A 12,710-nucleotide genomic window follows, 5' to 3' on the forward strand; every position below is an offset into this window, starting at 1 on the left:
AAGATGGCGGCGCGACGAGACGTCAGCTCGTACAGACAGCGTGATACGATGCGGCTCTATGTATATATTATGTCTATGCAGCTGCTGCCTCCAACTCTCGCTGTGTCACGCGATACTTCAGAGATGGTACGTGCGTGACCAGAGCGACGCTTGGTACGTGCTCAGGATGTGTTTGTGTATGGCAAGCCAAAGTGGTCAAAAATCGCCACTTAATTAACGCGTTTGCATTACAACGCCGTAAAATTCGCCGTTTTCTTCACAAAACGCCGCATAAAGCGCCGTTTTTTTTTTATGACTAAACCGCCGTAAAATACGCCGTTTCGATAAACGCCGTAAAATACGACGTTCTGTACCGTTCCTGCGGCGTTCAATGTACGCGTGTAAAAAACGCCGTTTTATGTCACTTTGACGCGCGTAAAAAACGGCGTTCTGTTCAAGTACGACGCGCGTAAAAAACGACGTTTTTTTTATATTATAATTATCCCAGCCCCCTTTCTGAACTGCCACTGAAATTAAACCACAATCATCCAATCAATATAGACTAAGAGCAGACATCGCCAGTTCATCACAGAGTTCCTTTTTCTGCACGAGTCTTTTCGACGAGCCCATTCTGGTGTTTGTTGGGTGTCTGCTTATATACTCATATCTGCTGCTTAATTTAAATGCACTGCCAGGAGACACGCTCACATGTAGATTAAAAAAAAAAACACTATTTTATTATTATCATCATTTAAATATATTGCTTAGCCTACTTCGTATTAGTATTTAGCCTACTTCGTATTTGTGGCTTAGAGAACATCACCAAAATGCGCAATAATTAGAAAAAAAAACTACCCGTGTGTGCGCATGTCTCTCATCTATATTAATTATTAATTACCATCTAATTTCTATCTATAGTTTATTTAACGTCTTCCACGGTCACTACAGAGGCAAAGGATGGCTTCAGTCTATTTGTATAATGAGTTCACTTCCATAATAAGACACCGATCTGTTACTATATTTATAAAAAGTGATTGATCGTGTCGCACACTATACAGGATGCTATAAAACAAGACACCCTTAACCGTAGAATACCGATGCTTAAGTCAAGCAACTCAGCAAATCTGCTACATTTACGGCTACCAGCCTTCTTCTCTCTGCCAGCTCAAGCTGTCGCCGTCTGCATCCACGAGACCCATGTTCCACTTCACCATAACAACCAAATAAAACAAACCATCAGCACATTGACCAGTCCCCCAAAAACTGTATATGTGGCATCTACAGTTTAGATGTCCTCATACAAGTATAACATTATATGTGCTATACTACTGTAGTTTGTAGTAAATAGATCAGCATAATGAAATGTAACACACTCAAACATGCTTTTTAGTTTGCAGGTTCAGTCTTTGCTATGCTTATGACTCTGGGTAAAACTGTTCTGAAACTGCTGTGCCTATATAAATTGATATATATATATATGTGTGTGTGTGTGTGTGTGTGTGTGTGTAATTTGCAAAAGTCTTGTGAAACATTTTATGATTGCCAGGAATAATTTAAACCAGGAGCATCATGTCCCCACCTGTCTGGAGGCAGAGGTCCTCATACAGGAGTTCCACAGAGCACAGATTAGAAGATATTACAAAATGTGCTCAGCTTACTCTGGACCAGTCTCTGAGAACCCTACTGGTGCTCATCTAGGCTGCCTTCTTCATGGGGGTTTCGTCTCATATTATCAGAGTACAGGGTGGGTTGCTGAGTGGAACTGGGGCGATGGGTGCCGCAGTAGTTTCTACCTTATAGTGGCTGAAAAAGTCATCGAGCTGTGTTGCCACAGTCTGATTGCTCAAATAAACTTGTCGACTTGCCACAAACTATTTTAAGCCCAGCTCTCAACATGATGTTCATTACACCCAGACACAAAGAAATGATACACCAAAGCAGATTTATCAGAAATCCCAACACCACGTCAAGTAAAACAAATAGAACCAATTCTGGTCACCAGAGGGCGCTCACATCTCAGCTGCAGTTAAATTTATTGACGACTTGATGTATGATTGTGTGGTAGAGCTTCTATGATTATTCTAAATACTTCCTTATTCGCCTTGATTTCCGCCCACTTGTTTAGTAATTGTGCCTACTGGTGTATTCTGAAGTTAAATCCTTTTGACATCATGAAAACCTTTTGGTCGTTTGCAGGTATTAGAAAAAATAGGTATGATCCATGACAATCTTATCAGACAAAGTAAGACACAATTTACTGTACCATATAGCCTACCGATGACCAGTGTACATCGGTCAGGCCCAACAAAGGGCTACCCAGCCCTGCCCATTACCTCAAGCAAAACCATCTCACGGCTGACTAGCAACCATTTACAGAATTTAACCTGTCAGCTTCACTGATGTGTCCCATGCACTACCTCCATTCATTATATGCTTCACATTATTACAGAGCCTTATTTTTACCCAGTAAGTCCACTGAAAACCACCTATATTACAATGACACATTGGTTACAATAATATTCTAATGAAACACATCATCAACCATTATCAGTACCTCAAAACAAGATAAGTTGTATTTTGATGTAAATAGTTTTACAACGTAAAGCACTTTGTATTGTTTTTAAGCACGAAAAGTGCTATACAAATAAAGTTTGATTTGATTTGATAAGTGGCCCCTGCTTTTTATGTTTTTACACAGTTATGTTATATTGAATGTACTGCATATACTGGTGATGAAATGGAGGTTTTTATTCTCCAATAAGAAACTGTGCAGTGTCTGATGGATCTGTCATGTGACCAATAGATTCAGTAAGATTTATCTTCCTGAGTTTTTTGATGAAGTTGAGCATTCTTAGTGCCTGTTTTCTCAACATGTTAATAACAGAGGCTCTTTGTGATGTGGTTGCTCAGGAATAAAAGCTTCCTATTTCTCCAGCTTCTAGCTTTAGCTGTGCAGTTGTCTTTGATTTATTCTTCAAGGAAGTGATCATTTTATTACTTTGATAGTTTATATTTACTTTTTATGTTCTCAAGATATTATCTTGGCAGCACAATTGTCAACTCTTTGTATTCTTCTCTGTAGACTACTCATTCTTAGTTTTGCCATTTGCAGAGTGGATGATAGTATTGGAGTAATGTGACAGAGTACAGTCATGTGTGTACAATTAGGAAGGGAAATGGATCACCATGCAACCCTGCAGGGTTCCTGTGCTCACATCAGGGTGGAGTGGACATGGGCCCACACAGCAGAAATTACTACTATGGGATCAATACATTCCCCTTTTTTTTTCTTTTTTGCCTTTTTGCAGTAAAACATTTAATGTTTTATGTGTCATGTGTCTGGCCTGTAATCATATAGGAATGCCAGTATGACCAAGGTATTTAGACAGGTGGGGTCAGCCCTGCAGTACAGATTAGTGGAATAGATCACAAAATGCTACCAGCCAATTCCTGAAGTCTCTCGAGAAGCATCCAGACTCATCTGGGCAGCTTTCTGCATGTAGATCTTGTGGCGTTTAGGTCTCACATAGGGGTCATTCTGCAATTGTGCTTATTGGTGTACTGGAGTGCAAGTATACAAAAAGGCATATTACTAAACATTTCCGAGCGCATTTGGCTTCTATCAGCTTGGAAAAACATTAGCAGTGAAATCCATACGCAGCCTCATAGAGGTTTGGTTTGGACAACTGTGAGGAAAAGAAGGCAGCAATAATGGGTGACATTACAAAAATACTTTATTTTACAAAAAAAACCCATAACACTGCATAAATCCTAGTGAGTCCCTCAGGGCTGTGTCCATCATTTCTTTAAAATCCACGTCCTCCTTATACACCATCGGCAAGTCACAGGCCAAGAAGGGCGCTGTTTCAGGGCTTTGTTACATAAGCTTGCAGTTCTAGTTTCTATTGAGATTGTTCATGAAAGAAAGCAAGCCAGTAAGTATTTCCACACCAAGGCTTGTTCTAAGGCCACTTAGGGGATCAAACTGTGCCTGTATTTGTTCCAACATAGTACCCTCTATGCTGAAGTTAAGTTCTGGCACAATTATGTTCTCTGGCCACTGAAGTAATGCTCCCAGCTCCTGTGCACTATCACCAGCAGCAGCATCATCATCATCATCAGCTGTGCCTGTTCCACCTACAGCCACACCAGCAGCAGCTGGTGTACAATCATCTCCATGATCTGCAACATTCCCTGGCCCAAAGATGTCCTGCATGGCAGTTGAAAGTCGTCCCTGTTGTTCAAGGCAGCCGCGAACAAAAAGCTGGAGTGGGCTCTGGTGTCTCTCTGTTCGCAGGCCATGATTATTCCACTGCTGGGCAAACTCAGTCAAGTCTCTGTTGATTCTTGGCAGAAATATGTAATGGAGAGCCCAGAGATGCATGTCATTGTTAACGTCAATGATGTCTTCCTCCTCAAGGTCAGGAAACAGGTCATAGTAGACATTGTTAACACCGCGCCAAAGATCATCCTCTTAGGGCACTGGCACGGTCCAAGCCTCTAAATATGTTCATCATCAACCACACATCATTGTTTTCACCTCCTCTGTCTGTTCTGACACGAGAGGGCACACCATAGTTGGCCACAGCATTGATGAAGGATGTCAACACTGTACTGCTGTAGTTGTTATTTGCAGCATGAAGGAACACCACAAGGCGACTGTATCCGTCAACACCTCCATGTATGACTATCTTCCACCTAAAGTCAGAAAAAAAACATGGTTGAAAATGGAAAAGACTGACTGAACAACAATTATTGGTTTTTTTTGCTGTTTGTGACAAGATTTCACCTCCATGAGACACACTTTACTGTAGACCTTCATGTATGAAGACATGAGTATTTCTTACCAAAACTTAACATGTTATTTTGTAAGGTATAATTAGGCCCGAGCAACAAAGGCATTGTGAATGTCTATTTTATGGCAAGTGTTTCTCAGTTTTAATTGCATATCACATTTTGCTTTAACAGTGAGTTGTGTAACAACATATTTTCAAATGTGAAATAATGTAATTTTGTATTACCTTATCAGTTTGTGATTCCCATCAATGTGCCACAGTGAATTTGGACCTGCCACCTGATAGGATCGTCTCTCTGGTCTCCGCAAAACTGCTCTAAGAGCAGCTGCTCCAGGATTTGTCCTCCGCATGCTTGCGCGAACCCTACTCCTTTGCACACGTATGCCACGAACTCGCAGTGACGCTCGGACAGCCTCTGGACCAATTTGTTCATTTCCAGCAACAACTTCCAGGACAAGACCATCCAAAGCATTGTCTGTCAGTTCTGCATACTGTGAGGCCCTGTTCCGCTGAAATCGTCTGTAATGACAACATCCAGATAATAATATAAGAACAATAAAGTTACTGGGTCTTATTTGTCAATATTGTGAATGTACATTTTTATTTTTCAGAAGGATGCCTAAATATCCACATACAAAGTTTCAGTAATGTTAAGCAAGTTTCACAAGTTACTGACCTGAGATGTCGTCTAATTGTAGACACAGAAACATTAAGAATTCCGGCGATCTGATTTGCTGTGAAGCCACACGATACCAGAAATGACAGCTGCTGTCCGGTAATTCTGTATTGGGGTCGACCCTTAACCCCAGATCTAACCACTGGTGCCTGGTATCCATAATGATCTGTAAACATGTTTTATATTGTAGTGCAACATGTCAATACAAAGTCATAACTTGATAACAATTTTTATGCTCCAGAAATATTATTGCCCACCTAGTTGGCCTTGTTGAGGACAAAGTCTGACCTCCTCTATCATGCTTTGTAAGTCATGAAGAAGCTCTTCTGCTTCTGAGTCAGAGATAAGCCTCCCTCTGGCCCACTGAAGGCTCTGATACAATGTTTGCAGTCTGTGGGAATAAAAATTAAAAGAGCAGTTTAAGAAGAAAAAAATATAAATCAACACACTTGCACACATACAGTGGTACAAGGACCTCACATTATCATAGTTTAAATAAATTCACCAGAGTAAATATGTCCGCAGAAGTCGTCTAAGAAGGACAGTACATTCGTACAGTAGGACATTTACCTTACAATTGTGCATTTAACAACATATACATAAAAACACAAAAAGGAAACATAACTTCACCATAGCTTGTAAATTTGGCAACAAACTACATTAAAAGTCTATTTGCTGTTTATATATTTGCAGGTGATCCGGATCACCGTTTGGATCCAGGAATTTTTAAAGGATTCTGGCCCTTGTTTACCTAGAAAACAGGCTTTTTAAGATGTAAATAATAATTTCAATCCAATTGTACAAAAATTAAGATGTTAAAATATTTCATATTATATTAATACATATACATGCATACACATATACATACGCACATATATATATATATATATATATATATATATATATATATATATATATATATATATATATATATATATCTTATATATATATATATATATATATATATATATATATATATATATATATATATATATATATATATATATATATATATCTTATATATATATATATTAAAAAAAGGAAATTACGATGGAATATATCTGTCCCAGCTTGACCAGTAATAATAATCACCAATGGTGGGTAATAATGAGACCATAGTCTTTTGCATGGACCAAAATAGTATCATTTAATATCATGAAGTACGAAGACAAACAAGTTACACCACTTGTGGACTTTTCATACTGAAAAGAAAGAAAAGCCTGCAGGTTACTTTAGAAATCAAGTATCCGACTATCATATATAACATATATTGTTTTACTAAAGCAGCATCGTCTCATAGAAAACTCCCCTCATCTAAAGTAGTAGTAGTGTTTGACACTCGAGCAGAAGAATAGATAATAGTACTGTCATGGTTTTAATTATAGTTACCTACAAGACAGCCACTAAAACTAAAGACGCATTTCTTAGTATGTCTCTTTGGTTTTTATTGACGGGAGGGGGGAGGGGCTCGACATTATCGTCGTCGATTACAAGGGGGCCCTGCAGAAAAAGTTTGGAAACCACTGCTCTATGCCAACTATAACATAAACATAACTAATCAATGAAGTGTTATATATAACCTGTTAAGACAATAAACTAAACAATCTGAGATTCCTAAATAATGCTAAACACATCTGACCAATCAATAGAAGAACCTAAACCTCTCCTACACTTCCATCCTAAAAAAAGAGGGTAATTCCCAATTAGGCCTCAGCCTGATTTAAGGAGCTCCAGTGCAGCCAGGACTCTTTTCTTTGGCAGGCTGGTAACTCTGCCCAGGAACTGGCAACTCAAAGGGAAAGTATATTAACTGAAAGCAAAGCAAATTGATAAGGCGAAAAAATAAACCAAAATAACAAGATGACAATATAGGTTAACTAAGTGTGTGCACCCAGTTAGTCAACCCTCTGTCAACCCAGCTAATAAAAATATGAAAAATGATTACGTGTATCTTTCAAGTGTTTACATAATTGAAGGGAAAAAAAAGAAAGTTACCAGACCTTTACTGTGTGGCAGCTCATGCTGCCCTCACAACGATAAAATCTATTTTTGTGGACAGAAATACCATCATTCTGATTAATGGATTAGATTTAAATAGCACTTTTTAGGGCACCAAAAGTGCTTTTTATAGAAACAGTTATTCTTTCACTCCATTCATTCTTGGTGTTGTTGAGCTACATGAGCAGACTGTTGGAGATGTGACAATGCCAAACAATGTAATTACAGTATGGATGCATATGATTTCCTTTACTTTTGCACAGTCTTGCAGAATATGCTAAATTCAAATTACAGTTTTTTTTCAGAATGTAAGAATTGTTAAAATGACAGTGGAGTTTGAAATTACTGCTGTTAATAATGTGCAATTTTTTAACTACAGAGAAAGAGGTGGACCACACATACGAGGAAGTACTCGTGTTTGTCACTGGAGCAGACTGTCTGCCTCCGTTGGGTTTCTCCCAGGGGTGCACTGTTGACTTCTTTGACCAAGAAGTTGGAACACGGCGAAGTGGAACATGGGTCTCGTGGATGCAGACGGCGACAGCTTGAGCTGGCAGAGAGAAGAAGGCTGGTAGCCGTAAATGTAGCAGATTTGCTGAGTTGCTTGACTTAAGCATCGGTATTCTACGGTTAAGGGTGTCTTGTTTTATAGCATCCTGTATAGTGTGCGACACGATCAATCACTTTTTATAAATATAGTAACAGATCGGTGTCTTATTATGGAAGTGAACTCATTATACAAATAGACTGAAGCCATCCTTTGCCTCTGTAGTGACCGTGGAAGACGTTAAATAAACTATAGATAGAAATTAGATGGTAATTAATAATTAATATAGATGAGAGACATGCGCACACACGGGTAGTTTTTTTTTTCTAATTATTGCGCATTTTGGTGATGTTCTCTAAGCCACAAATACGAAGTAGGCTAAATACTAATACAAAGTAGGCTAAGCAATATATTTAAATGATAATAATAAAATAGTGTTTTTTTTAATCTACATGTGAGCGTGTCTCCTGCCAGTGCATTTAAATTAAGCAGCAGATATGAGTACATAAGCAGACACCCAACAAACACCAGAATGGGCTCATCGAAAAGACTCGTGCAGCAAAGGAACTCTGTGATGAACTGGCGATGTCTGCTCTTAGTCTATATTGATTGGATGATTGTGGTTTAATTTCAGTGGCAGTTCAGAAAGGGGGCTGGGATAATTATAATATAAAAAAACGTCGTTTTTTACGCGCGTCGTACTTGAACAGAACGCCGTTTTTTACGCGCGTCAAAGTGACATAAAACGGCGTTTTTTACAGGCGTACATTGAACGCCGCAGGAACGGTACAGAACGTCGTATTTTACGGCGTTTACCGAAACGGCGTATTTTACGGCGGTTTAGTCATAAAAAAAAACGGCGCTTTATGCGGCGTTTTGTGAAGAAAACGGCGAATTTTACGGCGTTGTAATGCAAACGCGTTAATTAAGTGGCGATTTTTGACCACTTTGGCTTGCCATATTTGTGTTTCTGACACATCACGAGCGGCCTGGCTTCGTGTTTGTGGACAAGAATAAACTATAAACGTTAAAAAGTATCATATCTATACATATAATATAAGTTTTAAGACACGAAAATATTCATATAAAAAAGAAAATGTGCGACGATGCGTTCACGTACAGCTGAGTTTACGGCATTCTGGCGCCCCCTTCTGGTCGGCGAGCAAACAGACGCACTGTGAGAGTGAAAAGTTGTCATGCGCCTCCTGTCAGGAGGTTGTTTGTTTAAAAGAAATGTTTTCTTTTAGTCATTGTCAGCTGGAAAAACCTCTACGTGACAAGGTCGCCTCGTGCAGCTCAGGATGGGGGATTGGATCGAAGTCAGGATTCAATACTATCTGTTGGTTTTCCTTATCTACTGTTTATTAAGAACTGGGTCCAATTGATGTCTGTAAAGTGAATTGAACTGAATGACACAAATAAATGAAGCCACACTGCTGCTGAGAGATTTGGGGCCACTTTCCCATTAAATCTGATGGGACCAGCAGAAAATGTAAAACCACTTCACTACTTTCACACTGACACTTTGTGCTGTTTGCTTGCAGAAACTCTTAAGAGATCAGTGTTTTTCCTTCATTTCTCTATAATTACTTTAAGTCGCTGGGTCGAGTCTTTCAGCTGAGTTTCTACCCATCATGTTGCTACGCTACATGTCAGCATCTTCTGTACTATGCAGACAAAAAGAAAAGATACAGATGGATTTGCATGGAAATGCTTCACTTCATCTTTCATCACACTTTATTGTTTTCATATAAAACAAGTCCATTATAAAGATAAAACAACTTTACAAAAGAATAATGGTCCAGATGAAAATCATCTAAAAAGACACCGTTGGTTCTTGTCTACAGCTGCAGTGTGCTGACAAACAGTGTGAGGCACGATTCGAAAACAAGCAACAATCAGCCGCTCATGCACGGGATATAATACCAACCAAAAACATTTCAGCATGCAAACATGTAATGGACCGGAACAAGTCAAACACAAATCCACCTCATCTCGCTGCAAACATTTTACATCACAACCGTAAGATGGGTCTGAAAGTGAACTTCTCTTTTTTTTTTCCAATATGGCGTGAAGCACTTTGTGATTTCTAAGTAAGGTTTATGCTCTATAAATACAGATTCCAATCACTTATCAATAACAGTAATGTTGGTAAAGCTGCAGCAAAAGATCAACTGAGACTTCGGTAAAAAAACAAACAAAAAAAACATCTACTATATCGCAAGTTTGGAGGAGAGATGGAACACCTCATGTTTATCCGATGTTGCAGTGAGACGTAACAGTTTACAAACCATAACAGCAGCTGATCGGTGGGACTGGCTGCAGCTCAAGCTGCCCACATCTTTATATTGATATTAATGTGCAGGAACTGTCTTCTTCCAGATGTTCTGTCCTCCTGTTCGTCTCAGAGACTCTTCAGATGTCTGAGAAGCAAATCGCCAACCGCTGAGATTAGCAAAGGCAAAACAAGCTGCAGCCACAATGAAACATCTTTTCATGGTGATTAGGAAACGACTGGAAACCCAGTGGCTCGTCCTTCAGCTGCTGTTTTACAGAAGTAACCCACTGAGAAGCAGAACATGCAGACTTAATGAAAGTGTGTTTAACGTTAACTGTTCCCGAGCTGCAATATGCGACCAACCAGTAGGGGGCGGTGTAGCGACCAGTTTAACCAGATTCGTGCACGTTTGTGTAAACTGGTGGGACGTACTCATCATCAACGTCGTGGTTTTCTCGGTTTATAGCTGCCATTTTTACCGTTTTGTTTATTTCCCATAAATTCTCCAGCTCATCCGGTCTGCGTTCTCCAGTGCGCCCGCTACTGGAACAAACGCAGCGCAGTGGTTTGTGTGGTTAAAGGTGGGGAGCTACAACCAGGACGTAGGCGGGCGCAACCCCCTCAAATCCTGAGCCTGTTGTCATGGTTACGATCAGCATCAGAATATGTTTTTACATGTAATTTTCTTGTTATCTCATCGCTCAGGGCTCACTGGACTTTACTGTCTTCACAGATCAGAGGAGAAAAAACTGCTTTAAAATATTAGATAAACTCCACTTTTTTCATAAAAACACAAAATCATCATCAGTCCTAATAAAAACCAGTAAATCTGTAATTATTTAAGTTTTTTTAACCATTTAAATGCTGGTTTGAAGACGTTTGTCACTGTTGTTATGGACGAAAAATGAGAAAAACATTTTCCACAAACTAGATTTTGGATGGCTGGGAAATAATTTATTGTACTAATTTAGTCTTAGTTTAATCCACAAATAAAATCTCTCCATTTCTTTCATGTTTTATATGGAAAATTACTGTTTTGTGTGTGTGTGTTTTTTTTTTTCCATAAAAACAGGGACATTTTTATTAGGACTGAAGATGGAGCCAAAACAAGGAGAAAAAATAAGAATCTGCAACGTTTTTAAAGCAGCTTTGTCTTCCAGTGCCTTAAAGCAGCAGGAAACTTGTCATGATGGCTTTTAAGAAAAATCTAAAGTGGAATTTCACAACAAAACGTTCAAACATTAAAACATCCTGCTGGGAAAAACCTGAAATGAGAAAAAAAAAGTCAATAATTATCAATAATATTTGACTGTATTTGGTCTTTTTCATTCCGTTTGTCCCCTTCTGTCATTTCGTTTGTCCCGCTCCTTTCAGTTTCGTTTTTTCTGCTTGCCTCACATCTCCTAACTCTGTCTTCACTTCTGTGTCTTTATAACTGCATTTTGTGAATGATTACAATCATGACGCAGCCGGTAGGGTTACAGGAATCAGAGGTTGCTGTTCATGCTCCTTCGTTTGGCATCCTGCAACTCCTGCAGCCGTTACCGGAGGATCCCACCAGGGGGCGCTTTAGAAAACTCAGACCAGATAAGAGTTTAACGGGTTATTTTAATTTAACGGGTGGAAACAAAACGGTAAACACGGAGACAACAGTGGAGGTCAGTGTTTGTTTCAGCAGCGGAAACACAGACAGCATCGTAAAGACCCTAAACGCCCACCCTGTCCAGTCAAACCAGCCCCCCACTGCCCCCTACTGGTCACTCTCGTACTGCAGCTTGTGAAAACGTAGCTTCCAACAAACACGCCGTGACACATTTCCTCAGCTTCAACGATGAACCTCTAAATGATTTCCCTGCATCTGCTGCTGTCACATTTACATTTCTCCGCCCAGACAAACCAGTCTGACCTCAGACCTGACCAGCGAGTTAAACGGACATCTTTACTGGATTTATGGTGCGATCAGGGCTCTAGACTAACTTCCTCCACTAGCTGCACCGCTGCAACCATCTGGAGTTGTTTCTGTTGACACATTTTATCTGAAAAAATACTTAGTTATAAAACAAACCTTTAAAAAAAAAAAAAAAAGGCCTTTTAGTTAAAAATGTGCTTTTCTGGACGATCGAATGAAAAACTGGAAACCATCACTCCCATTAAACACGACGATCAAGAAACACAAAAACACTTTATAAGGACTTATAACCCAAAAGTTTGGCATTTTTAAGTTGTTTAGTTTTAACCGTTTGACAGACTGAGTGTGTGTGAACGCCCCCACCCGCCTCCACCCACCTCCACCCGCCTCCACCCGCCCCCACCCGCCTCCACCCGCCCCCACCCGCCTCCACCCGCCCCCACCCACCTCCACCCGCCCCCACCCGCCTCCACCCGCCTCCACCCGCCCCCAGCCTGCTGCAGGATGCAGACAGCCTTGGATGGATC

This window comes from Telmatherina bonti (assembly GCF_933228915.1).
Source record: "Telmatherina bonti genome assembly, chromosome: 17".
In the NCBI taxonomy this organism is placed as follows: domain Eukaryota; kingdom Metazoa; phylum Chordata; class Actinopteri; order Atheriniformes; family Telmatherinidae; genus Telmatherina; species Telmatherina bonti.